We start from the raw sequence: 27,699 nt of genomic DNA on the forward strand, positions 1-27,699 counted from the left end.
TAAGCCACTCAATTAGGTCTCACCCCTACCTGACCTCAATGATCACCGACTACAACCCAATCAGCATACTTCGCTCCTCTAACACCAACCTGCTCTCTTAACCTCATTCTCATCTATTCTGCTTCCTATCCCTTGCCCATGTCTCCACTCTGGCCTGGTGAACTCCCTCTCCATATCTGACAGTCCATAACTCTCCCTATCTTCAAAATTCTCCAAAACCACATTTACTCCTGGAGAACTTCCCTGACGTAGCCCTCGTTTCCCCATCCTACTTTCCCTTCTGTGTAGACTCTGCACTCCAGTCTGTACCTTTTAAACCTTTGATATTCACTCCACCTTCAGCCTCACAGCACTTATGGACATATCCTTATACTCCCTGTTCTTATCCATATCTGCAATCTATTTTAATGTTTGTCTCCCCCTGTAGATTATAAGCTCCTTGGAGGCAGAGATGAGGTCTACCAACTCTACTGTATTGCACTTTTCCAAGTGCTTAGTACAAGGCCCGGCAAATGACAAGCACTCAATAAATACGACTCACGATGCCATTCCCACACAGTGCTCTTGGCTGCTGGAGTACAAGGTTGATGTTGACACCAGCCCAGATCATCATGGCTCTTAGTTCAGAATTGTCATCCACTATTCTTCCTGCCTTACAAGCCCATAACCTTGACATTATCTTTGACTCCTCTCTCTCATACAACCCACATATTCAATCTATTGCTAAACCTGTCGGTCCCACTTTCACAACATCACTAAAATCACCCTTTCCTCTCCATCCAAACTGCTACCATATTAATACAATCATTTATCCCATCCCACCTTGATTACTGAATCAGCCTCCTTGCTGACCTCCCTGACTGCTGTCTCTCACCACTCCAAACCATACTTCACTCTTTTGCCTGGATCATTTTTATACAAAAACATTCTATCCATGTTCCCCCCACTCCTCGAGAACCTTCAGGGGTTGTCCATCCACCTCTACATCAAACAGAAACTCCTTACCATCAACTTTAAAGCAGTCAATCATCTTGCATCCTCCTACTTCACCTCCTTACTCTCCTACTACAACCCAGCCCCCATGCTTTGCTACTCTAAATGCTACCCTACTCAGTGTACTTCAATCTTGTCTATGTCAATGCTGACCTCTCACTCACATCCTGCCTCTGGCCTGGTATGCCCTTCCCTCTTCATATCCGACAGACAATTACTCTCCTCCTCTTCAAAATCTTATTGAAGGCACATCTCCTTCAAGAGAGCTTTCCTAACTAAGCCCTCTTTTCCTTTTCTCCCACTCCTTCCAGCGTCGCCCTGACTTGCTCCCTTTAATTCACAATCCCAGGCCGACAGCAATTACGTACATATCTGTAATTTATTCATTCATATTGATGTCTGTGTCCCCGCTAGACTGTAAGCTCATTTTGGGCAGGGAATTGTTATATTGTACTCGCCCAAGCACTTAAAAATAATAATAATAATAATGATGGTGATGGCATTTGTTAAGCATTTACTATGTGCCAAGCACTGTTCTAAATGCTGGGGGGAGTACAAGGTAATCAGGTTGTCCCACGTGGGGCTCACAGTCTTCATCCCCATTTTACAGATGAGGTAACTAAGGCATAGAGAAGTTAAGTGACTTGCCCAAAGTCATACAGTCACAACCTCTGACTCCCAAGCCCGGGCTCTTTCCACTAAGCCACGCTGCTTCTCATACCCTTCTGTGGAGCTGGGTGCTTGGCACTTTTTGTCAGCTTCTAACTAGATTGTAAGCTTCTTGAAGGCAGGGATTGTATCTATCAACTCTACTGCATCGTGTTCTCCTAGATCTTAGGGTGAAATGCTCAGTGATTGGCTGACTGTTTGTGCCTCACTGCATTGGCCACCTTTGACTGATGGGACAACTCGCATCCTTCCTTTGGGGTAGCCCAGGTAGTCACCATTAGGGCATGGTGGCCAAGTACTACCTTAGCCTGCAGCCACACAGAACCTAGGACCAAAAGGGTCACGGGTTCAAATCCTGGCTCTGCCACTTGTCAGCTGTGTGACTATGGGCAAGTCACTTCACTTCTCTGTGGCTCAGTTACCTCATCTGGAAAATGGGGATTAAGACTGTGAGCCTCACAAGGGACATCCTGATGACCCTGTATCTACCCCAGCGCTTAGAACAGTGCTCTGCACATAGTAAGCGCTTAACTAATGCCAACATCATCATATCAAACAGGGACAGAATTAACCCCAAATTGGCACTGGATATCAGGGGCCATGTCAATGGCCATCAGAAACAAGGCTGCTACTATTAAATAATGATAATCAAAATAATGGTATTTGTTTATGCGTTTACTACGTGCAAGGTTTTATATTAAGTGCTGGATCTGTACTAAATGCCTTTAGGCCCCTAAAGTGTCAAATGCCTCAAATCAGATATTGCTCAAAACTTCATGAAGGCAGTACTCCAATTCAGGGAGGACTGAAACAGCACATATGGGCAAGGGAAGAACTTTCTGAAGCATGAAACCAAAAGCTGTTCCAACCATCCCATTCACTCACCACAAGGCCTGGTGTGCAGCTGATTCATTTCGTTGATCCACTGTATTGCCCATTTATCAGCAACAACACACTTTGCGAGTGCAAATTATTGTAGCTTCTGATCACAACCACAGTCTCCCTAGGGCAAGCGGGCATCTCCTCCCTATGACAGCTTGTTTCTGTCCTCTCTGGGATTCAGAGAGGAAGGCAAGGGATCCAATGTGGTTGGCTACCTCATGAATCTTCCTTGCTGCCCTGTCCTTAGCTCCATTCTGGTTTGATTTTGGAATTTAAAAGCAAATGATCTGTTTGAATTCCTGTTCCTTCCAACCTCTACTTTCCCTCCCAACCAGTTAGCTACTTTTAAAGCTTAAGCTGGAAAATGCCTAAAATAGCTTCAGCTGAGACATTCCCATTGCAGGTCATCATCCATCAAACCTTATGTTCACGGAGACAGGAGCACACAGAAATGGTGCTTCTTCTCTTGCTAGGCCCCTTGTGATTAGTTGCATTAGCAGCTGCTGCTAATAATGGTGATGTTATTTCGAGCTAGGCAGTTAACCAACCCTAAGTGGGAAAAAGATTCTGGGGACCAGTAATACATTACACCCCTGATAAACTAGTCATGGGCAAGAAGCGGTGTGGCCTAATGGAGAGTGCAGGGTTTTGAGTCAGAAGACCAGGATACTAGTCCTGGCTTCACCACTTAACTTCTGTGGGACCTTGGATAAAGTCACTGAATTTCTTGATACTTCAGTTTCCCACTCAGGCTATGGATCAGAGGCTGTTTGATATAATTGTACTGTATCTTCTTCAGTGTTTAGCACATAGTTAATTGCTTAAAATATTATTATTAATAAATGGCTCAATCACTAGTATTAAAACCATAATCTTTGGACATTGGTCTTGAAATTTAAATGGACAGGAAGTTCCTTAAAATTATATCATGGGATGAGGTAGAGACAGTAGAAATACTGGATTATAAAAACTCCCTGGGATCTAATCGAAAGATGTTGAACTGTCATGCCATAAAAGAATAAATAAAAAAACACACCTCCTAACATTTCCTATTTTTCTAAAACAACAAACTATAATCAGTAAAAATGAAAAGAATAAATGAAGTTCCCTATGTCCAGAAATTTTTTGGGAATTTTATGGTGCAATAAAGATGGTTATCACTCCAGCCCAGGTATAGCTATTGGGAAAAAAATCTGAAGGAAGTTAATAGTTCTTATCTATTTTTAATGACCATATAATTCTATGGTTCCTTCTTACTCTAGCCAAGAGGAATTATAACTAGAAGGTTTGTCTCAACTGAGTGGGCTAAATTAAGGTCGAAGAGACAAGGGATCAGACACAGGGTGGCATTTGCTCCCTGGTGTGTGCCTTCTCATTGACCTGTTTGTACACCTGATTGACAGCTGATGCTCCAGAATGTTGGTGGCAATGAAACATACACCACCAGCCTGACTGGGTTCATTCTTTCATTCATTCAATCGCATTTATTGAGCGCTTACTGTGTGCAGAGCACTGTACTAAATGCTTGGGAAGTGCAATTCAGCAACAGATAGAGACAATCCCTACCCAACAACAAAGGGGAAAACAGACAACAAAACAAAACAAGTAGATAGGCATCAAACAGCATCAAAATAGATATATAGAATTATAGATATATACACATCATTAATAAAATGAATAGAATCTTCCTTGAAAGTATCCAGTCCTGTAGTGTTATATGGGAAGAGGGTTGAAAAGGGAAAAGCCTGAGAAGTTCTCTGTCAATTAGGATGTTGTAGAGATTTCAGAGTTCTTGGGTGGGGTCTGAGGTAAAATATTGGCACACACCTTCCTGACCATTAGATACAACTAGCCACTGTATCTAAGCAATCCAAAAATTATGAGCATCAGTTACTAACACCAGACTTGTCCTGTATTTAATCACTAAAATCACCTTTCCCACTGAAAAATTTCACTTTAAATGCACTGGTTTAGACATGATAACAGTATTTAAGTCTCTATATAAAAGGTAAGAAGAATGGCGATAGGGCAGATACATAAGGGCGAAAAAGGAGGAGTAGTTGCCCAATTTTCCAGTCAGTTTGAAAGCATCTTGTTGCCCAACCCAGGGAAGCCACCAAACTGTAACCTCCTTGAGGGTAGGGATCATGTCTGCCTACTATGAGGTACTGTCCCAAGCTTCTTGTGAGCAAGGAATGAGTCTGTTTATTGTGGTTTTGTACTCTCCCATGCACTTAGTACAGAGCTCTGCACACTGTAAGCGCTCAGTAAATACGACTGAACGAATTTAGTACAACACTCTGCTCACAATAAGTGCTCAATCATACCACTGATTGATTTAAGCCACGAAAAAGCAGATACACTCCTAAATGCCTTCTCTCAATTCGCATCAAGAAAATCTGCATTTCTTTTCTGCAATCCCTAGTCAATCAATCAATAAAACTTAATGAACACTCACTGTGTGCAGAATACTCTGTAATAAGTGCTCTGGAAAACGCAATAGAATTAGTAGATTTGACCCATACCCTCAAGAAGCTCAAATCTAGTGGGGGAGACAGACTAAAAAAATGACAGGAGGAATAAAGGAAAGTGATATGTTCTAGAGTTAGTGCTTAAATAATGGGGTAAGCATGACATGCACATAAATGTTTAGGGAGATTGTACGTACACAAGGCATAGGTGGCTAAAAAGTGTGGAAGTGGCAGGTGGAGAAAATATAATCTGGGGAGATTAAAATTTCATCAAGGAAGGTCTTCCAGAGGAGATGTGATTTCAGAAAGGTTTGGAAAATGGGGAGAGCTGTTGGTATCTTGGATGTGAATGGAGAGGGAATTTGAAGCAGAAGGGAGGACTTAAGTAAGAGGCCAATGCATGGAGAGTTGAAAATAAGGCACAGTGAATAGGTTGGCTGCAGAAGAACAAAGAGTGTGAGCTGAGGTGTACCGTGAGAAGAAAATGGAACAGTCGGAGGGAGATAACTGATTCAGTGCCTTAAAGCAAAATGTCAGGAGTGGGAGGTAATGGAGGTGCTATGGGAACTGAAGAGCTCCCCAAAGAAGTGAATATAAAGTGAGAAGGGAAGAAATGGGACAAAAACCCACTGCCTTGAAGAATCCCCACAATTAGGGACCTGAAAGGTAGATGTTGAGCTGATGAAAGGGACTGAGGAGAGGCCAGCAAGATAGGAGGCAAGATTAGATAATGTTTCCAGGAGAAAGGAGTGGTCTACAATGGCAAAGGCAGCAGAGAGGTCAAGGGCAATGAGGATGAAGTAGAATCTATTACGTTTGTCAACAAGAAGGTAATTGGTGATCACTGAGAGAGCAGTTTCAGTGAAGTGAAAAGAGCAGGAGCTGAACTGAATCAAAGAATGATCGAAAACAAAAGCTGGAAGATATCTCAGAAGTTACCTGCTATGGCTCCTGGCCTCCAGGCAGGTGGATGATAATGTGAGCCCCATGTGGGACAGGGACTGTATCCAGTCCGATATGCTTGTATCCCCCCACCCCTTCCAGTTACCGGCACATAGTAAGTGCTTAACAAATACCATATTCCAGAACAAACAATTTTGAATAGGTGTTGAAATATAATTACTTCAATATAAGTTATACTGATAATCCCTGTTTTCCAAACTTGGTTAGGCCTGTAAGCTCCTTGTGGGCAGGGAATGTGTGTGCTTATTTTTATATTGTACTCTCCCAATAGCTTAGTATGGTGCTTTGCACATAGTCAGTGCTCAAAAAATACCACTGAATGAATGAATATTTATTTTTCATCCCACTACTTAAAAGAATCAAGTAGGCATCCTCCTCATTTAAATCCATCACACTTTTGTAGATAATTATTAGATCTCAAACTATTAATTATTAACCTTAACTTTGCTGAAACTGTCCTCTCCTGGTTTTCCTGTCTCTCTTACCACTCCTTCTCAGTCACTTTCACAGCTCTTTCTCTGCTTTCCACCCTCTAACTGTGGGAGTCCCTTAAGGCTCAGTTCTGGGTCCCCTTCTATTCTCCATCCACACCCACTCCCTTGCAAAACTCATTTGCACCCAAGACTTTTAATCACCATGCCTATGTGAATGATCCCCAAATCTACCTCTCCACCCCTGACTTCTCTCCTTCCCTGCAATCTTATGTTTTCTCTTTCTCCAAGATATCTGTACTTGGATGTGATGCTGGCACCTCAAACTTAACATACCCAAACCTGCCCATCCTATCACTGTACAAAGCACCATTGACCTCCCAGTCTCACAAGCCGGTAACCTTGGCATTATCCTCAACTCATCTCTCCCATTCAACCCAAATATTCAATCTGTCACAAAAGCCTGACGGTTCTACTTTCACATTACTGAAATCTGCCCTTTCCTCTCCATCCAAACTGCTACCATGCTGATCTAAGCACTCATTATTTCCTACCTTGGCTACTGCATTAGCCTCCTAGCTGACCTCCCATCCTCCTGTCTCTTTCCTCTCCAGTCCATACTTCACTCTGCTGCCCAGTTCATTTTTATGAAACACCATTCAGTCTATATTTCCCCACACTTCAAAAACCTTCAATTGTTGCCCTCCATCTCCGCATTAAACAGAAACTCCTCACCATCTGTTTTAAAGCAAGCACTCAGTCAATTCTCCCTCCCTCCCCCGCCTAACCTTGCTGATTTTCTACTACATCCCAACCAGCACACTCCATTCCTCTAACACCCACCTACTCTCTTGTACCTCTATTTCACCTATCCTACCACCAACCCCTTGCCCACATTCTCCCTCGGCCTGGAACTCCCTGCCCGTTCATCTTCGACAGTTAACCACACTCCCCATCTTCAAAACCCTCTTAAAATCACCTCTCCTCCAAGAGGCCTTCCCAGATGAAGCCCTTTATTTCCCCTATCTGCCCTCTGTTTTGTGTCTGCCTATGCACTCAAGTCTGTACCCCTAATAATAATAATAATTATTATTATGGTATTTGTTAAGCGCTTGCTATGTGCCAAGCACTGTTCTAAGCACTGGGGTAGATACAAGGTAATCAGATTGTCCAATGTGGGGCTCACAGTCTTAATCCCCATTTTACAGATGAGGTAACTGAGGCAGAGAAGTGAAGTGACTTGCCCAAGGTCACACAGCAGACAAGTGGCAGAGTCGGGATTAGAATTCATGACCTCTGACTCCCAAGCTGGATTCTTCCCACTAAACCATGCTGCTTCTCCTTAAGCACTTTGATACTCACCCCATCTGTAATTTATTTCGACTGGTATCTCCCCTTCTATATTGTAAACTCCTTGGTGGCAGAGATCATGTCTCCAAGTCTACTGCATTATGCTCTCCCAGATGCTTAGTATTAGTGCTCAGCACAGAGTAACTACTCAATAAATACGACTGATTGATTCATCATCATCATCGTCATCACCAACAAATATGTTTACTAGCCTAGACTCAGTGAATGTCTATGTCTTCCCGAAATAACTCCACATTGGATTTGAAGCACCTAGGGGTTTGAATTTCTTTTAAGTTCACCAATGTTTCAAATTATTTGGTGACATTCCCATTCTGGATTATTTAAGTAATGGTTCACTTCATGAGTCTCAAAGACTCAAATGGTTTTTACAGGAGGAGTAGGTGCCATCATAGGCAATAGCAGTCACTGATCCATCAATCGATGGCATTTTTGGAGCACTTACTTTTTGCAGAGCACTATATTAAGCATTTGGGAGAGTACAACGGAGTTGATAGACATGATCCCTGTCCACAAGGAGCTTACGTCTAGAGGGGAAGATGGACATTGAAATACATTATAGATATGTATACAAGGGCTCTGGGCCTGAGGGTGTGGAGAGGGAAGCAGCATGGCCTAGTGGAAAGAGCATGGGCTTGGCAGAGTACCTGGATTCTAATCCCAGCTCTGTCAATTGCTTGTTGCGTGACCTTGGGAAAGTAGGTTAACTTCCCTGTGCCTCAGTTTCTTCAGTTGTAAATGAGGATCAAATAGCTGTTCTCCCTCCTATTTAGACTGTGAGCCCCATGAGGGACAGGGACCGTGTCTGACCTAATTAATTTGTACCTGTCTCAGTGCTTAGAACAGTGTTTGACACATAGTGCTTAACAAATATCATAAAAAAAAATCAAGTGCTTGGAGTACAGATCCAAGTGCAAGGGTGACAGAAGAGAGAAGGGAAATGAGGGCTTAGTCAGGGAAGGCCTCTTGGAGGAGATGTGATTTTAATAGGGAACATGTCCACCAACTCTGCTATATTGTACTCTCCCAAGTGCTTAACACAGTGTTCCAGCACACAGTAAACATTCAATAAATATGATTCATTAATTGAATAAGGCTTTGAACTTAGGGAGAGCGGTGACATCATATTCGAAAGAGGAGGGATTTCAGGCCAGATGGAGGACCTAGGCAAGGTGTTGGCGGATACACAAGATTGAAGCACAATGAGTAGTTTCATGTGAGCAGAGGAGTGAAATATGGGGACTGGGTTGTAGTGGGAAATCAGTGAGGTAAATTAGGAGGGGGTGACCTGGTTGATTGCTTTAAATCCATTGGTAAGGAGTTTCTGTTTGATGTGGACATGGATGGGCAATCACAGAAGGTTCTCGAGGAACGGGAGTCAGGGAAAATGATCCAGGCAGCAGAGTGAAGTATGGACTGGAGTGGGGAGAGGCGGGAGGCAGGGTGGTCAGTGAGGAGACTGATGCAGGAGTCAAGGAGAGATATAATAAGTGCTTAGCTCAGAATTGTAGCAGTTTGGAAGGAGAGGAAAGGGTGGATTTTAGAGATGTTGTGAAGATGGAACCTATTGAATTTGGTGATAGATTGTATATGTAGGTTGAATGAGAGAGATGAGTGGAGTTTAAGTGGAGCATGACTGGTGGATTTGGGAGGCAGGAAAGATCATGGCCTAGTGGAAATAGCATGGGCCTGGAAGTCAGAAGTCCTGGGTTCTAATCGGGTCCTGGGTTCTAATCCTGACTCTGCCACATGTCAGCTGTGTGACCTTGGGCAAGTCACTTCACTTCTCTGGGCCTCAGATTGGAGAAGCAGCATGGCTCAGTGGAAAGAGCACGGGCCTTGGAGTCAGAGGTCATGGGTTCAAATCCCAGCTCTGCCGCTTGTCAGCTGTGTGACTGTGGGCAAGTCACTTAACTTCTCTGTGCCTCAGTTCCCTCATCTGTAAAATGGGGATTAAGACTGTGAGCCCCATGTGGGACAACCTGATTCCCCTGTGTCTACCCCGGCACTTAGAACAGTGCTCTGCACATAGTAAGCGCTTAACAAATACCAACATTATTATTATTATGTCTCATCTGTAAAATGGGGATCAAGATTGTGATGCCCGTGAGGGACGTGGACTGCATCCAACCTGATTACCTTGTGTCTACCTCAGTGCTTAGAACAATGCTTGGCACATCGTAAGTACTTAACAGATACCACAATCATCATCTGTGGCATTGTCTACGGGTCTGTTCCCTCAGAGACTGCAGAGATAGCCTAGCCCAGTCACAACCCAAGCTACTGATCATGGGGAACCTGAGGTACTGGGGAATGATTCAGCACTACCTCTCCCAACTATTAAAAACTGCAAGTGGAGAACAATCAGAGGTGAAAAAAGAGCTTCTAAAGTGCTTAATTTTCCCTTTAATAATAGTATTTAAAAGCAACAAAGTGACTGCCATGGGCTTTTACTGCCAATGGCCAATCTTCTCCAAGAAGACACTGCAATAAGATATTTGGGGGTGGGTGGAGGGCACATCTTAATTTCTGGCCCACCTGCTATCAGCCCACTCATTGGTTGAGTCAAAATTTCTTTCGTAACACTTGTAAAGTCAACCTTGGGCCCTTTGTGTCTTTTAAATCTGTCTGTGGGACTTGTCAATCTGTCTCACTAGTACCTATCCATCTGGTCTATCTAATTGTAACTGGTGGGATGAAACAAGATACTGATGGTATTCTTCTTTTGAGTAATTGCATCGGTGAGTTATATTAGCTGTCATATTAAAGTAGCTCTCTGCTAACCTCTGGTAATATGAGAACGTAGTTACCATTAGCTTCTCTTTCGGTTGTGTAACACCATCCCCCTAATGTGTTTTTTTTCCATCTAACTTGACTGAAATGGCCATGGGGGGAAGGGAAAGGAAACAAGGATTGTAAGGGACAGTAGCTGGCCGAATGGGTTTCCGTAGGTTATTTGTAATAGAAACTAGAAAAGAAGCGTGGCCTAAAGGACGGAGCACAGGCCTGGGAGTCAGAAGAACTTGGGTTCTAATCCCGGTTCCGTCACTTGTCTGTCAAGTGACCTTGGGCGAGTCACTTAACTTCTCTGTCTGCCTCAGTGTCACCTGTTGCCCTGGCATGGGTTCGGGAATTGGCATGGTGAGAGAGAAACTGGGGTCAGAAAGGCTGAGTTTATACAAAATTTATTCTGTGTGATAAATCGAGTTTCCCTTTCCGGAAGGATATAATTATTTATTTTGGACATGGCCAATTGAGCTTCCCTTTGGGGAGGAAGATAATTATTTAATTATTTGGATGCAGCAAATTGAACTTCCTTTTCGGTAGGAATATGATTACTGAATTATTGTGAAACTTCCCAATTAAAAGGAATATACTTTTGTGTTACAAGTGGGGAAACACCCAGCTCCCACCCATGAATGCTTCCCACTCAGGAGGAATTCACTTACTCCTTGTTCACAAATGACAAAGCAGAGGTCTCACCCACAAATGCTTCCCACTTGGGAGGAATTCATTTACGTGTTACAGGGCCCTGGCGAACTGACCTAGCTTCTAGTCCCAAGAGCATTCAGCGGGACACTAGCCCATCCCATGGCTCCTCACTTGGTGCAGGCAGAGCAGGCAACCCTTGCTCTGGGCAGAGGTGACCCGCAGCTGGCCGCTGCAAGTCTTGATCCGCTACCAAGAAGGTCAGAGGCCCCAGGCCATTCCCGCTTCTGGCCTCAGCTTGTCCAATCTCGGCCCACCCCCACTCCTCCATAGCTTATTTGGTTGGCACAGGAACGAGGGACACCTTCTGTATTAATTAGTTTTTATTAATTAGCAACTATTAATTAGTGGTTTCGGGTGGGTTACGGGGTGGGGGGGTGGGGGGGCGTGTCCCACCCATGTTTCCAAGTTCTGCTTTGCTGGCTCAGGCAGCCATGAGATAGTGTTTGACCTTGAGATGGCGGGTATCCCAGTTCACCTTGAGACACTCAGTTACATCATCTGTAAAATGGAGATGAAGATTGTGAACCCCATGTGGGACAAGGACTGTGTCCAAACCAATTACCAATTACTGCAGCCTCTAGTATAATGCCTGGTACATCATAAGTGCTTAACAAATACTATTATTAGTAGTAGTAATAATAATAATAATAAAAACAATTATAGGAGGTATGTTCCAGCCTGTCTCATGACTTAATTATCACCTTTCCCAAGGAAAGTAGGGTGGCAAGGAAGGGAAGATGAGGGCTCTTCCAGCAGTAATGCTTGCAAGAATCAATCAATCAATCAATCAAATTTATTGAGTACTTACTGTGTGCAGAGCACGTGGGAAAGTACAGACGCATTTCCTGGCCACAGTGAGTTTACAAGAACAAAACCATTTATCCAATCATCTATTTTCACCAAGTCACTGTCTCCCAGATAGGCTAGACTGTTAGCTACTCTAGCTTGCAAGTTCCTTTTTTTTAAAAAAAAAAAATGGTATTTGTAAAGCTCTTACTATGTGCCAGGTACTCTACAAAGCGTTGGGGTAGATACAAACTGATAAGGTTGGACAAAGTCCCTGTCCCTACATGGGGCTCACAGTCTTAATCCCCATTTTACAGATGAGGTAACTGAAGCCAGAGAAGTTAAGTAGCTTCCCCAAGGTCACACAGCAGACAAGTGTCACAGCTGGAATTAGAACCCAAATCCTTCTGACATCCAGCCTCGTGCTCTACTAAGCCACACTGCTTTCTTGTGGGCAGAAAGCATGTCTACTAACTCTGTTGTATTGTAGGCTCACAAACTGTGTGCTCTGTAGACAAAAAACTTTCAGTAAATACCACTGATTGATTGACTGGAGGTAGAATTGGCATTTTGACCTATTCCTAGAAAGTGGTTATTTACAGGGTATGCATTACCTGAGTTCAAATTTTCATCCGCACAGTCTCTGGGTGACAAAATTATTTTGTCATTGGGTAGGTGTTTGCCCTGTTCCAAATGAATCGGGGTCTTCATTTAGGAGCAGCTGGGCTAGTGGATAGAGCACGGCCTGGGAATCAGAAGAACCTGGGTTCTAATTCAGACTCTGCCATTTGTCTGCTATGTGACCTTGGGCAAGTCACTTAACTTCTCTGAGCCTTAGTTACCTCATCTATAAAATGGGGGTTAACACTGTGAACCCATATGAGACAAGTATTTACTTGTATCTACCCCAGTGCTTAATACAGTGCCTGGAACATAGTAAGTGCTTAGCAAATACCACAATTATTAGTTAATGTCTCATGACCAACAGTAATTTCAAACATTGTTTTCTACAAGTCCTATCCCTCATATCCCTGCATTTTCAAACCTAATTAATAATAATAATAATAATGTTGGTATTTGTTAAGCACTTACTATGTGCAGAGCACTGTTCTAAGCGCTGGGGTAGATACAGGGTAATTAGATTGTCCCACATGAGGCTCACAGTCTTAATCCCCATTTTACAGATGAGGTAACTGAGGCCCAGAGAAGTTAAGTGACTTGCCCACAGTCACACAGCTGACAAGTGGCAGAGTCGGGATTCAAACCTATGACCTCTGACTCCCAAGCCCGGGCTCTTGGACTCCTGCTGATCGACATTATCATTGTCCAATTCAGGTTTATGGCTAATTTCTGAAGGAAGGCAAAATGATGGGAAAAGAGAATATTAAATGTAGAACAGTGATGGGAAGAGAATAAAATTTAAACAGTCCCATTGTCACAGGTAGATTTCAAGGTAGTATGTCCTCAAATTTTATGTCATTCCAATTCTGCCCTTCTGTAATTTCAACTACATAATAACAGAAATAGGAATTTGTACAAAAGAAAAAGAACACAATTATTCAATTCCAGGACAAATACTACTAATAAAAGAGAAAAGTAATTGTAGACCTTCTAGATACTCTTACATGATACTGCAAACTTGTTTCTCAAAAAACTTTTTTTAAATAATAGAGACATGTGATAAGGAAAAGTCCAAAATGTATTAAATTGCAAGAATATGCTAGTTATGATATTGTTGATATTCCAGGCTTAAGAATGTTTGGAAAGTGTCACAAGTTGGCATGGCCTGCTTATTTGCCATTTAACTCTCCAGGTGTGATCCTGAGAAGGGCAACACTTATGTTTATATCCCTTAATCTATTTCTTTATATAAACACCTATCTCCCTCTCTAGACTATAAACTCGCTGTAGACAGGGATCATTTTTCTATAAAAACGTTCAGTACATGTTTCCCCACTCCATAAGAACCTCCAGTGGTTGCCCATTCACCTCCACATCAAACAGAAACTCCTTACCATCGGCTTTAAAGCACTAAATCACCTTGCCATTTTTTGGTATTTAGTGAGTACGTAGTGTCTTCAGAGCATTGTACTAAGCATTTGGGAGAGTACAATAAAAGAGACTTGGTAGATACATTTCCTGGCCACAAGGAGCTTACAGTCCAGAGGGGGAGACTGAATTAATATGAATAAATAGATTAGGGGCACGTACAAAAATACTGTGGAGAGTAAACTGCAATGACATGTTTAGAGCCAGTTGTCATTTTTCTTATCTGCTGCCACCTTACATCTGCATATTTTCTCAATACTAAACAACTGCAAGGGTTAGGAGAAAAATGAATCCAATACAATTAAATGCTAAAAGAGTTGCAAATAGATGAGAGAACAAAAGATTAGGCCTTTTAATTATAAATGGTAAATCGTAGTCTATTACAATTCTCTGATTTCCTGTGTGATCTCCAGATTACACAGGTTGCTAATTTTGCATAAACAAATACAGTTCTCACAGTAGAATATTTAATGCTCACAAACTTTGAACTCATTCTAATTATAAACTGGAGCATATTGTAGTCATGGTCCCATATGCAGTACACACTAATAATAAGTGCCCCTTCGAACATAAGTACAGGATCTGGAGACATTTCTGAGGGCCTACTGTTAGCAGATCACTTTAGGCCTCTGGGGAACTCACCAAAAAGTAAAAAAGACTTGTGTTAGACATTCGAAGCTTATCATTGAATAGAGGAGAAGCAGCATCACTTAAAGGAAAGAGTTCTAATCCCAACTCCACCACCTTCCTGTGAGAGACTTTGGGCAAGTCACATAACTTTTCCATGCCTCAGTTTCCTCATTCATAAAATGGGGATTCAATCCTCCTCCCTCCAACCTAGAGTGTGAGTCCCATGTGGGACAGGCATTTTGTCCAACCTGATTATCCTGAATCTGCCCAAGTGCTTAGCATAGTGTCTGCCCTCCTAGTAAGCGCTTAACAAGTACCATTAAAAAAAAACGGAGACAGAAGAGCATGGCCCACACAGAATCATCCAACATGGATTCTCCCCAGGGACAGTGAGGGATCATTCCCTTTTCCCACTTCTCCTGATAAAGGTATTAACTTAATAGCTTTGTTACTTTTCCATCTACCCACTTAACTCTTCATGGCCTGGGATGGAACAGAGTGGCCTTGTGTATGCCAATTATGCATTCATTCATTCATTTGATAATGTTTATTGAGCACTTACTGTGTGCAAAGCACTATTCTAAGCGCTTGGCAGACTACAATACAACAAAAAACAGAAACATTCCCTGTCCACAGCAAACTCACAGAGGGGGAGACAGATATTAATATACATAAATGAATAAATATATAAATTACCCATATAGACATATGTGCTGTAGGGATGGGAGAGAGGATGAATGAAGGGAACAAGTCAGGGCGATGCAGAAGGAAGTGGGAGAAGAGGAGAGGAGGCTTAGACAGGGAAGGTTTCTTGGAGGGAATGTGCCTTCAATAGGGCTTTGAAGTGAGGGAAAGAAATTGTCTGATATGAGGAGGGAGGGCATTCCAGGCCAGAGGCAGAATGTAGGTGAGAGGGAGGTGGTGAGATAGATGAGATCAAGGTATATTGAGAAGGTTAGCATTAGAAGAACAAAGAGTGCTGGCTGGGTTGTAGTAGCTGAGTGGCTGGGTGAGGTAGGAGAGGACAAGGTGATTGGGACAGGGCCCAGGAGTGAATCGTGCATGAATACTTATGATATCGGTTAAGCATTTACTATGTGCCAAGCACTGTACTAAGTGTTGGGTAGATGGAGTACAGTCCCTAGCCCACATAGGTTCACAGTCTAAGTAGGAAGGAGAAAGGGCATTTTGTTCCCATTTTAACAGAGAGACGTTTAGTAATTTGCCCAAGGTAGCCCAGCAGGGACATGACAGAGCTGAGATTAGAACACAGGTCTTCTGAAACCTAGGCCCGTGTTCTTTCCATGAAGTCCATGGGTTGGGAGGGGAGGAGGGGGTGGTGGGGGCACATGGGAGTAATGTGTGAAGTGCTTGGGAGAGAACAATATAACAATTGACATATCCTTTGAATGTCTAACACAAGCCTATGTTCCCCTTCTCTTGTTTCAATGCTTTTCGAAGGGTTGAAAAAGAAAACACTGAGGAGAGAGAAAATGTGATAGAATACCTTAAACAACATTGTAAAATGATCAGTTTTGAACCATGGTGGTTAAAATATCAACTGAAAAATAGGATTCTCAGTATACACATTGAGGACTTAAATCTGGAAAGTTCTCATGGGGTGGCTATTTAATAATACTGTGTATTGCTATAGACCTTTTATTTCTCCAGAGCACTTTCTCATCAGTGATCTCATTTTATCCTCACAACAACCCTGTGAAGTAGTGGGAGGCAGGCTTTATCACCCCCTTTTGCAGATGACGCATGACCAAGAACATGGGAGTTAATAAAGTGATGCCTCCTGGAGGAGGGGGCATTTGAGGAAGGCTGTAAACATGGGGAGGGATATGGTCTGCAAAGTTGACCACTTAAGACATTTCAGGCAGGGGGAGGCATTAACAATAGTCCGGAGGGAGAAGAGTAGAGGGTAGAGTGTCCACAGAAGGCCCTCTCAGGACAAAGACGGGGACAGGCAAGTGACATCACGTATCACACCAGGCACGGTAACGTGATGATACTATAGCTGGTGCCATTTTGTGGAACTATGTGGACTTTGCACGATCCTAGTTCACACCTGTAACAAGCTCTAAATGAAGATGATTCAGTGAATTCTTTGCTCCTGATCGAGACCAATATCTGCCCTCTCTCCTACTTAGACTGTGAGCCCCTTGGGGGACAGGGACCATGTCCAGTGTGATTATCTTGTATCTACCCCAGTGCTTAGAACAGTACTTGACACACTGTAAGTAGTTAAGACATTATAATTATGATTACTACTATTATTCCTATAGGGACTTCTGAACCCCCACATTCTTGAGTAGCCAAACTCAGGACCCTGGAACTGTGGTCAAAGGCGGATTGGAGACGAAAAATTCTAAGAGGACCTAAATGTGACCAGTAGAGTAACTGAACCAGCCAGGGGACAGGCCATCTGACAAATCAGACTGTCTGGCATGAAACCAGATGTCTGAGGAAATGAGAGTGCCGTACAAAAACATAATATTCTCTTTAGCGTTTATATGGCATAGATGCTCATAGACGACATCTACTCTAGAAACTCCCTTTAAATTTCACTCCGCTAAAATAATGTTTTTACCCAGAATTTCTAAGCATTTAGGTTAAGGTGAATTTTCTTGGCTGGAATGATCAAGGGCATTTTCTTTTCTAGGGGCAAATCTGGCCTTAGGATTGTTTGGAGGTAGGGCTGTGGTGGCTGTTTGGTAGAAAATAGGTTTCTATTTGCTCACTTTTTAAACAATAACATTTTCAACTGACATTTAAAATAATTCAAAATTAAAATAAATCATCCAGTCTAGGGACCAGACCACACCAAGCACAGGAGGATATTTTGTCAGTGCAAATGGGCGGAATGTGTGACAAGCTCTAAATGAAGATGAGTTGATGAATTCTTTGCTCCTGACCTGGTCTATCGAGCCCAATCAGAAATGAATGGACTATTTCTCCAAGAGAGGTAGACACTAGTTGCAGCCCGGGGAAAGAAAGAAACATAAAAGCAAATCTAGATTTGCCTTGCAATGACAGCTGCATATTAATCTAAAGAATTTCTGAAAAATCAAAAAGACATTTTTCAGCAAAATACACCCCTAGAGCCTCAATGATAAAGCTGGGGAATAAACTTGAAACAGGATTGATTTCATCTTAAAGAGAATATTTCTTTGAAACACCACCAACTGCAGTTGTCTTATTTGGTTTTCAATCCTAAAACAAAATTGTGCCATATTGTGTCAAATAAGAAGATAATATAACAGCTTTAAACAAATTTTGTAATTATGGGATCAATCAAAAATGATTGAAAGTTATGTGCATTAGGTAAGTAATGTCGTTGAATACTGAATAGTTCTCAGTACCAATTTTGGTCTCCTCCTCTGTTCTGAGACCTTACATCTTAGAAGGTTTGATTTCTCTAACATCAGTTTCAGCAGAGACAAAAACATTTCAAATTCAGCTGTTTGGCATTCCCTCAAAAAATGCCTGGTGTTATCTTGGCGGAGATAAGAGAGATTCCAAACATCAAATAAACCCTATGGCTAGAAAACAGGTCATACGCTGGTGTTCTCTCGGCCCTTGAGAAAGCTCTCTTGGGGTGCCTTTCTGCTCCGCTCCTGGATTCAGATTTATGCCTTTGTGGCCACCCACAACTCAGCCCGCCTTTAGGACTGAAACAGATGCATGGGAAATTGCTTTTTTGAGCCGTCAGAAAAAAACTCCACGAGCACAGGGTGCTTCCACACCCCCAGTCCAACCTCGGGCACGGCCCACGTTCTCTGTCCCCTTCAAAAACCCTACAGTGTTTGCTCCGTGGGTTTACTGCGGCTGGATCTCCAGGCCCCGGGCCACTGGGCCAGAGCGATAGATCCATTCTTTCGACTCTGCGGACTCATTAGGAAAAACCTTTCACGCTTCTGAGCGTCTGGGCTGGCTGTGCTCAGGGAATGTTTGTTAATTGTATCGGATTTTTTGCCCTTATAAAAAGTGCATTTACTGCAAACAACCCCTTCAGGTTGTAAGTGGAAAGCAAGCAAATAAAGAAACGAATGCTGATATTCATTTCAACCCTACCCAGGGAGAGGAGCGGGCAAGGGAAAGAAATGAAATTATGTTCAAATGAGATCATCAAGGTGTATTTCTCTATCATATATTACTAAAATAGAACCAACTTTCTTGAGTTACCTTTGAGAATCAGGATGTGTGAGAGCATTCACCTTCTTTTCCACTAAGGAGATGAGTTGGGTCCATTAATAAACTCTCATTCCCCCTCCAGCTGGCTTCCTGGTGTATCGAATGAATAAATTCCTAGAATTCTCCATTCCCCTTTCACTCACATTTTTTTCTCTCTCTCTCTCAATCTTTTGCTGTCACTAGCAGTAGTATTTGAAATGCTTTCAATTAATCAATGGTATTTACGGAATTTATGGAGCACTTACCGTGTGCAGAGCACTGTACTAAGCACCTGGAGGAGTATAATATAACAGAGTTGACAGACACATTGCTTTCCCACAATGAATGAACTCATTATCTAGAGAGGAAGACAGATATTAGTATAAATAAATAATTTATGGCTATGTACGTAAGTGCTGTGGGGCTGAGGGTGGGGCCAATATCAAATGCCCAAAGGTCACAGATCCAGATGAATAGATGACAGAGAAGAGAGACAAAGCTGGGGAATAGAGGGCTCAATTGAGAAAGAACTCTTGGAGGAGACGTGACCTTAATAGGGAAGATGTGGGAAAGGGGTTGGTGGCAAGATTGATGGGATCGGGGCACCTTTCTGGCATAAACTGTCTTTCATCCTCCTAATTTTTGTAGTGCAAGTTATATATTTTGGGGAAATGCAAGTGCAAGGTGGATGTGAAATTTAGAAAATTTGGAACTTGCATTCTCTTACCTTGCCTGCAAAATTGTTCAGAGCAATCATTGTCATCAGTATTTATTGAACATCTGCTGGGTGAATGCTGTACTAAATGCCTGAGAAGATGAAATAGAAGTTGAAGATATGGTATCTGTCCTCAAAAGGATTTACCACCTAATGGGGGAGAGGAGAAGACACAAAATATTTACATAGAGTAGCAAGATAACATTAATATTCCTAATTCTCATTCATTCATTCAACAGAGAGCTTACTGTGTGCAGAGCACTGTGAGAAGCAGCGTGGCTCAGTGGAAAGAGCACGGGCTTTGGAGTCAGAGGTCATGGGTTCGAATCCCAGCTCGGCCACTTGTCAGCTGTGTGACTTTGGGCAAGTCACTTAACTTCTCAGTGCCTCAGTTACCTCATCTGTAAAATGGGGATGAAGACTGTGAGCCCCACGTGGGACAACCTGATTCCCCTGTGTCTACCCCAGTGCTTAGAACAGTGCTCAGCACATAGTAAGCGCTTAACAAATACCAACATTAGTCACTTGGAAAGTACACTTTGGCAACAAATAGAGACAATCCCTACCCAGCATTGGGTTCACAGTCTAGAAGTGGGGAGACACATAACATGGATGGGTTGGGTTCTTGCAAAACCTCACGATAAGGAAATCTCACACTGTACTCTCCCAAGCTCTGCACATAATGAGTACTCAATGATGATGATGATTTTGATGATGTGGTACTCACCGTTACAACACCTCACGTAATTATAATAATAACTGTGGTATTTGTTTAGCTCTTACTATGTGTTGAGCACTGTACTAAGCATTGGGGTAGATACAAGATCATCAGGTCCCACATGGTGCTCACAGTCTAAGGAGGGAGAAGAGTTATTGAATCCCCATTTTGCATATGAGGGAACTGAGGCACAATGAAGTCAAATGACTTGTCCAAGGTCACAGAGCAGGCAAGTGCCGGAGCTGGGATTAAAACCCAGGTCCTCTGACTTCCTGGCCCCTGCTCTTTCCACCAGGCCACACTTCTGGCCTTCATATTTGAAGACAACACCACTGATGGTGAAAGTCATCCATGAGTGCCTGTGTTGCTGAAAAGGTGAATGCGGGATCTGCAGACCTAACCATACTGAGCAAACTAGAAGGTTGTCCCTGATTATAGTGTTGTGTTGTTTATAGCAGACCTAAACAGAGATCACCGGAAACAAAAGTAAGCAAAAGCAAATAACTGCCTTTTTCTTTCTTTCCACTGATTCTAGCTTACACGAGATAACAGCTACATTTCCAGCTTAATGTTCTGTGTCAACTTATTATGGGTACTACATGAAAATTCCCAAACCTTTGCCAAAGAGATCAATAACGGCATCCCCATTTAACACGTGGAATACCTGAGCCCCAAAGTCAATGGGGCTGGGACACAGATGATTTTCTAATGGGGAGGTTTTGACCCCTGAGTTACCTGCTTAAGCCATTACTAATAACTTCATCTCTAAATTTGTTATTCTGAACTGAGCCATCTCTCGATTCAGTGAATTGAGATAGTGAGCCCAGTATGGGACAAGGACTGTGTCCACCCTAATTTGCTTGTCTGCTCCCCAGCACTTAGAACAGTTCCTGGCACATAGTAAGTGCTTAACAAATACAATTATTATTATTATTTTCCCAACTCTTCGTTCAATGCTCTGCACTGATTGATTGAGGAGCAGTAGGGAAGAACAGGATGCAGACAATCCCCACTACAGACCACCTGCCTAGTTTATCAACAAATATTCCCATCAGAGCTCTCGATGCTGCCATCCTTAGCTTCCAAAACAAGCCTTCGTATTAATGATGTATAAAATTTTTGTTTCTCTGTTAGTCGATCAATTAATCCATGCTATTTATTGAGGGCCTACTGTGTTTTCAGTATTTTCCTAAGAGCTTGGGAGAGTACAAGAGAGTTAGGTAATATGATCCCTACTTTCAATGAGCTACACCCTAGTGGGTTCTGATAGAGTCCATTTACATCTGGCCCTCTCTAGGGGAATAACTGCAAACTAGAGAATTGAGAATGCCAAATCACTTCTTGGCTCATGTTGCCAGAAATCCATTTATCTGTGTGTGTTAAATTGTTTCTTCCCCAAGGCTTAGTACAGTGCTTGGCACCTAGTAAGTGCTTAACAAATCCCACAATTATTATTTTTATTATCTTGTTTACAGCTCTTTGTTATAGGATGAGTATGTTTCTTAGCTTACAGAAGGCCAATGGCTGAGATGCTTAAGTACATTTACATTTGCCAGCACAATAAGAAATAGTTTCTTTTTAATAGTATTTGTTAAGCACTTACTATGTGCCAGGCACTGTACTAAGCACTGGGGTAGGTACAAGCTTAATTAGGTTGGACATAATCCATGTCCCAAATGGGGCTCGCAATTTTAATCCCCATTTAACAGAGAAGGCAACTGAGGCACAGAGAAGTGAAATGGCTTGCCCAAGACCACACAGTAGGCAAGTTGAGGAGCCAGAACTAGGACCCAGGAATTGCTGACTCCCAGGCCCGTGCTCTATCCACTAGGCCATGCTGCTTCCCCTGCTGGTTTCAGAATGAAGCTTCAAATGATCCCAATTTCTACACTCCCTTTGAATAAACACAAAACGTCCAATTGAGGCTGTAGTTATTCCATGACTCTGGTATTCTGACCTCTTGATTACCAACATGTTTCTCCTTTGATTTCCAATGTCTCTTCTGTTTCCTAGAGGATTATATCCGCCTCTTCCATCAGTGTTTCCCTTGCATTTACTGAATTCTTGGAGCTGGAATTTCTGTAGCAAGGGGCATTTTCCCAGGAAAGGTTTACCTCTGATGGTCGATTATGCTGCTAATTTACAAAACTCCAAGTATTCTGCTGCTAGTAGATCCAGTTTGAGCTAAGCTTGGAATCTGAGTTTCTCCGAGGTAGAGATAACCTGCCCCTCCCCTTCTAAAAGGAGAAGGGAGAGAGTGCAGCCTTCCTGGGTCGTTTTTCTTACTTGCTTATGAAGCAGGGCTGGGTCTGGCCTAAGACGCTCCATGGTTCAGCAAAGATAGTGGGTGTCCCTGGGAGTCTCAGGGAGCCACCACACTACCACCACCATCATCATCATCAATAGTATTTATTAAGTACTTACTGGGTGCGGAACACTATACTAAGCACTTGGGAGAGTACAGTATAGTTAGCTACCCCTCTAAATTCCCTGGACATTCTGGGCTCTCATCTCCCCAGCCACACATTCCAGGAAAGCATTTAATTAGTCAGTCACTCAATCAATGGTTTTTAATGAGCGCTTATTGTCAGTCAATCGTATTTATGGAGCACTTACTGTGTGCGGGCCACTTTACTAAGCATTTGGGAGAGTACAATATAATTCCCTGCCCACAACGAGCTTAGAGACTAGAGGGGGAGGCAGACATTAAATATAGTCGATCAATCACTCAATCAATAGCAGTGATTGAGTGCCTACTGTATGCGGAGCACTGTCCTAAATGTGTGGGAGAGTACAATATATCAATATTACAGAGTAGGCAGACATATTTTCTATCCACAATGCAATCTTGTCCCTTAGGTAGATTGCATGGACAGCGAATTACAACAGTTGTCCCACAGTGCAAACAGCTCTATCGCAAACAGGAACATGTATAATCTATCAGTCAATGACATTTATTGAGCACTTATTCCATGCAGAGCACAGCAGTAAGTACTTGGGAGAGCCCAGTAAGGTAGTTGGTAGACATGATCCCTGCCGACAAGGATCTTATAATCTAATAATATAATAATAATATTTGTTAAATGCTTACTATGTGCCAAGCACTGTTCTAAGAGCTGGGGTAGATACAAGGTAATCAGGTTGTCACTCATGGGGCTTACAGTCTTAATCCCCACTTTACAGATGAGGGAACTGAGCCACATAGAAGTTAAGTGGTTTACCCAAGGTCACACAGCAGACAAATGGCAGAGTTGGAATTAGAACCCATGTCTTCTAACTCCCAAGCCCATGCTCTTTCCACTAAGCCACACTGCTTCTCAATTACAATTACCCTAGCTCTACATTTGGAACTTGGTTTTCCCAACATCTCTAGGTCCCACTTTTACCTCTTTTCACCCAAAAAACCTCCAAGACTTAATTTCTCTCCTCTCTGACCTGTCCCTCAAATCCCTATTCCTCACCCTTGTCCTTCCTCCAGGAGCTTTCCTTGGATGACTTGACCCTGGAAGACTAGGTTGAATCAGCCTCCCTCCTTGAAACAGGGTGATTTCATTTTGCTGAGTGGGAATTCGGTCTCCCCAAAACCTCACTCCCACTATCCTCTCCATTAAGTTAGATTTTCAAGTCGTCTCCATCACTCCCAATTAATTTCCATCTAACTTCCAGCAGAGCATATTTCCACAAACAAGAATTGATTTCTCTTCCCTCCCGAGTTCCTGTGAGTTCCTATGTGAAGAGTAAGGCACAAGTGAGACCCTCAACACTTGAAGTAACCCGGGCAAATATTTCCATGGAAGGAGAGCAGTTCAGGGATCTCAGGATGCTGATCCCAAGTCACTTCTCTCCATCACCCTTGAACAGCGGGAGACTTCCAAAATAGAGACTCTTTGTGTCACATTGCTACTCCAGACAGAGTTATCCCTGGTGAAGGTGGTCTCCCAAGAACTATTTAGCTTGCAATCCTTTGCATTCCTATCTCTAGACTGTAAGCTCATTATGGGCCAGGAACAGAGTCTACCAACTCCGTTATATTGTACTCTCCCAAGCTCTTAGTACAGTGCTCTGAATACAGTAAGTGCACAATAAATACACTTGAAAATAATAATAATAATTGTATTTGTTAAGTGCAGACTCTATACCAGGTACTATGCTAAGCACTGGGGTAGATACAAGGGAATCAGGTTGGACACAGTCCCTGTCCAGCCTGGGGCTCACAGTCTTAATCCCCTCTTACAGATGAGGTAACTGAGGCACAGAGAAGTTAAGCAGCTTGCTCAAGGTTACACAGTGACAAGTGGCAGAGCCGGGATTAGAACCCATGTCCTCTGACTGCCAAGCCCGTGCTCTTTCCATTCAGCCACACAGTCTAGTGGAAGTGTCTATGAACATGAAGTCTTGTAGAACAGCTTACATGATTCCAAGCTGTCTATTTCTCCTCCTTCCATAAGAGGTGAAAAAGGTTAAATATAATTAATAATGGGAGAGAAGGAGTCCTGCCACCAAATGATACAAACTGAAGTGAAGATTCCTCTCCTTAGTTTCTCCTTCCATACATTCTTAGGCATTGAGAAGCAGTGGGGCCTAGTGGAAAGAGCATGGGCCTGGGAGTCAGAGGACCAGGGTCTAATCCCATCTCTGCCATTTGTCTGCTGTGTGATATTGGGCAGGTCACTTCACTTCTTCATGTCTCCCTCAATTCATCTGTAAAATAGGGATTAAGACTTGTGAGCCCCATGTGGGACAGGGACTGTGACAGACCTGATTATCTTGTACCTACCCCAGGCTTCGATCAGAGCCTGGCATAGTGTTTAACAAATACCAAAAAAAAATTATCTTAAATGCTTGTGTCTATTTTGTGCCCCTCAATGAAGGGGAGTTGGGATACTAATCCTGGCTCTGCCACTTCTTTGCTGTGATACATAGGGCAAGTAACTTAACTTCTCTTTACCTCAGGTCCTCATCTGTATAAACTGGCTTAAATTCCTTTTCTCTTAGACTGAGCCCCATGTGGGGGAAGGGAATGTCTGATCTAGTTATCTTATTTCTACCCCAGTGCTTAGTCCAGTGCTATACTAAACACTTAGCAAACATTATTTTTATTGTTATTAATGTTATTATTATTATTGCTGCCACTACGACCTCTTTTTTCCTCCAGCTGGCTGAGCATGAATGTAATTAGGCCGTTGAAACACTAGCGCTCAGTCTGCCTTTGTCCGTTGGATGTTTGATTGCTCCTTCTGCATCTGATTTACGGAATGCTTAGCTTTCCCGGGGTGGGGTGTACTAGCAATCACTCAAATGAGATGAATCAAAATGGAAGGTGGGACCCTAAGGAACCGTTAAAGAGGATAATCCCTAGGGAAAGCCAAAGTTCCTTCCGACCTTGGTCCAAACAGTGGATTGAGTCTTCTGAAGAAGACTCACTTCCCCAGGGAGCCTTGGCTCTTTATTGTTGCCATTCTCAAATTCACACTAATGGAATCAAAAACTGTCCCAGATTTAATCTGTTCTTCGAATTGCTGGGAGGGCCCCAGCTGGCGAAGCTGTGCTTGCTCTGTTCACAGGACCAGCCGGCCTCTCCGGTGTTTCAATATTTTTGTTGTCTTTGTTATTCCGCGTCCTGCGGTGTCTTCCCTGAGTGTTGCGAGTGATTAATTTAGCTGGTGTCACAGGATACAACGTGTTGATAGAGAGGGAAAGAGAAAAAGGAATGTGGAAAGGGAGAGCAACTGGTGAGGTGAACAGGCATAGAACAAAAGCAACAGGGACAGTTCAAAAAGCTTCGCTGGTCAAATTGACCCTAGGACATTGTTCTTATGAACATTGGTGTGGATTTCTGAGGAGTCCAGTTACTCAATTCAAAGCCTGAAATCCTCACGGACCTTCCTTCTTTCTCCTGCTACTTTCAAAAAGGCAATAACCTCAGGTAAGAGGAAAACAAAAGGCAAAATTAGCACATTAAAACCATGGTGTTGATCTTAGAACCGGGGTTTCTTATAGGATTTTATTCTGCCCCTCTTCTAGGTTATTTCAGAGTAGCAGCTGAGATAATTGACATAATTTCCACATACAGAAGGTGCACTAGCTCCAGCCAGCCTTGTGGCTTACAGAATCAGGTTGAGCTGGGTAGGAATTTAGAGATGGACTGTGCTCTTTTAATTTCTTTTACATGGATTTTAATAAAGCTTCAACAAATGTAAACTAAACACTGACTGAAAATCTCTCTCCTAGTTATTCCCGTCAAACACACACACATACAGACACACACACACACACACACACATCTGTCAGGCACAGCAGGGGCATCTGGGGTAATGCCAAGCCTCATTTTCTCCAACCAGTACCCCCTTGATCCCACAGCCCCTTCCAGTTATCACCCCATCTCCCTCCTATCCATTCCTCTCCAAAGCCCTGGAGCAAGTTTTCTACACAACTTCCTCCACTTCCTCTCCTCCTTTTATTTTTTATTGACATTTTTATTGACTCTTTTATTGACCCCCTGCAATTTGACTTCTGCCCCTATACTCAACTGAAACTGTCCCCTCCAAGGTTTCCAATGACCTCCATCTCACCAAATACAATGAACTATCCCAATCCTCCCATCCCAACCTCAGCTGCCTTGACTCTGTGGACCTCAGAAACACTATCTAACCTTGTCTTCACTAACACTGTTTCCTCCGCGTTCTCCTCCTATTCATTTTTTCATTCAGTCGTATTTATTGAGCACTTGCTGTGTGCAGAGGACTGTACTAAGCTCCTATCTGCTGGGTGCTCCTTCTCATTCTCTTTCACAGGCTCCTCCTCTGCCTTCCCACCCTCCAAATGTGGGGATCCCACTAGGCCCAGCTTTGGGGTCTTCATCTATTCTCCTTAGAAAACTAATTAGCTCATACCATTTCAACGGCCATTTCTACATGGATGATTCCTAAATCTACCTCTATCCTCTGCTTTCTCTGCGTTTTTCTTTTTTTTCCTGCTTTCAGGACATAATAATAATGTTGGTATTTGTTAAGCGCTTACTATGTGCAGAGCACTGTTCTAAGCGCTGGGGGAGATACAGGGTAATCAGGTTGTCCCACGTGAGGCTCACAGTTAATCCCCATTTTACAGATGAGGTAACAGGCACAGAGAAGTGAAGTGACTTGTCCGCAGTCACTCAGCTGACAAGTGGCAGAGCCGGGAGTCGAACTCATGATCTCTGACTCTGAAGCCCAGGCTCTTTCCACTGAGCCACGCTGCTTCTTGGATGTCCCACCGAGACCTCAAATTTAGCATCTCTAAAAGAGAAGTCTTCATCTTCCTACCCAGACCCTCTCCTCTTCCCCACTTCATCATCACTTAGAAAACAGTACC

The sequence above is a fragment of the Ornithorhynchus anatinus genome, chromosome 1 (assembly GCF_004115215.2).
Source record: "Ornithorhynchus anatinus isolate Pmale09 chromosome 1, mOrnAna1.pri.v4, whole genome shotgun sequence".
Classification (NCBI taxonomy): domain Eukaryota; kingdom Metazoa; phylum Chordata; class Mammalia; order Monotremata; family Ornithorhynchidae; genus Ornithorhynchus; species Ornithorhynchus anatinus.